Source organism: Mizuhopecten yessoensis, unplaced genomic scaffold (genome assembly GCF_002113885.1).
Source record: "Mizuhopecten yessoensis strain PY_sf001 unplaced genomic scaffold, ASM211388v2 scaffold9331, whole genome shotgun sequence".
Lineage (NCBI taxonomy): Eukaryota > Metazoa > Mollusca > Bivalvia > Pectinida > Pectinidae > Mizuhopecten > Mizuhopecten yessoensis.
Genome location: NW_018407994.1, coordinates 544,625 through 546,188, shown reverse-complemented (window position 1 = coordinate 546,188; position 1,564 = coordinate 544,625).

The following is a 1,564-nucleotide window of genomic DNA, read 5'->3' as shown; positions in this document are numbered from 1 at the left end:
TCCACAACAAGAGGGATTAAATATCCTGGGTCCTTGTCCTTTTCATTATAAGTGGGGGGGGGGGGCACTGCATTCCCGGTTATATTTTGTAATCTACATAAAAGTATTATTTCAAAATGCTCCAACTCCCTAAAAAATATATTCACATTCTATGATTTAACAGAAGAGGCGAAATTGAAAGACAGCAAGCCAGAAGAAAATTCCCATAAAAAGCTCTAAATATACCTAGCTTACCAGGTAAATGAATCCATATAAAACTGTTTTTTTAAATACAAAGACATGACTCTTTATGAAATGCTGTGGAGGGGTGATAATCATTTATATGTCTTACAACTTTGAAACATAGCAAAAAGTGAAACACTGTTGACCATGTGATTGAGTCAATGACAGATACATGCTTTTAGTAAAAAAAAAAGAAAAGAAAAAAAGACGAACACTTATATTAAGGAGGGAACATAGCCTAATAGACATTTTTTCTTTTTACAGTAATATCAGAATCATAAATAAATTAGCATATTTATAATACTCAACTGAAGCATTTTAAACAGAAAGGGTTATATGTAATTAGAAAATTGAATGTTATCGTACTCAATAAACCTGCAACATTCCCACTATGAAACGTAGGATAAAAGTTAGGGATACAGGTTTATTACAGAAATACATATCCTATAAGAAAACGTATTTGAGGCCCCTGAAAAGGATGGGTGGGCTAATTTCCAGGCACTGTTCATTTTGCAAAATAAATATGGTTCTTCCAGAAAGACTTCTGTTCCTTTTACTGTATTTTTTTTAATATTTTATTCCCAAAAAATTCTAGTATTAATATCAAATTCTAACAAATGAAATAGAATATTACATGTATTTATTGATGGTTTCAGTTTTGCTTCGGGTTTAATACTGAATCAGTCTGCCTTTCTAAACATTAACAATATTTAATATATTGACCTCAGAACAGCTGTTAAACAAATATAACAAAATGATAAAAAAAAAAATCAAACATTTATTTCAAATTTAAAAATACATGTTGTAATAATAAAATTAAAGAGGTAACATATAATATACGCATAAATTATACACAACAAAACACATCAGTCCATCTACTACTAATGATAGAACAAAAGGATCTGTGACACTCCTCTAGGTCAGAATACAGACTACATGTCTTACAGAATCAGAAACATTAATCAAAGGTAACCAATGTCAACCCCCACAATAGCTTATACATTTGTAACCTATACAGAAAATATCCACTGCTTAATGGAAATTCAAATATAACAATCTGCAAAATTAATGTCTTTTGATGCATTTCCAAATCATGTATGTTTTGACACTCTTGATTGTAAGGTTCCACCAAGAACATTTAATAAAAGATCACATGATGATCAGTGAAACTGTTTCTCATTTAAGAATTATTAAAGTAGCTCATTCATGGTGTGGATGATTTGTGTAAATGTCACTTGATAATTGGGATAAGTTTACAATCTCCATTTTATACAAGTTTTATTATACCGCTGTAAGTTTTTTTTTTTTTTATCAAATTACCGTCAACATTGACTTTTTTTTA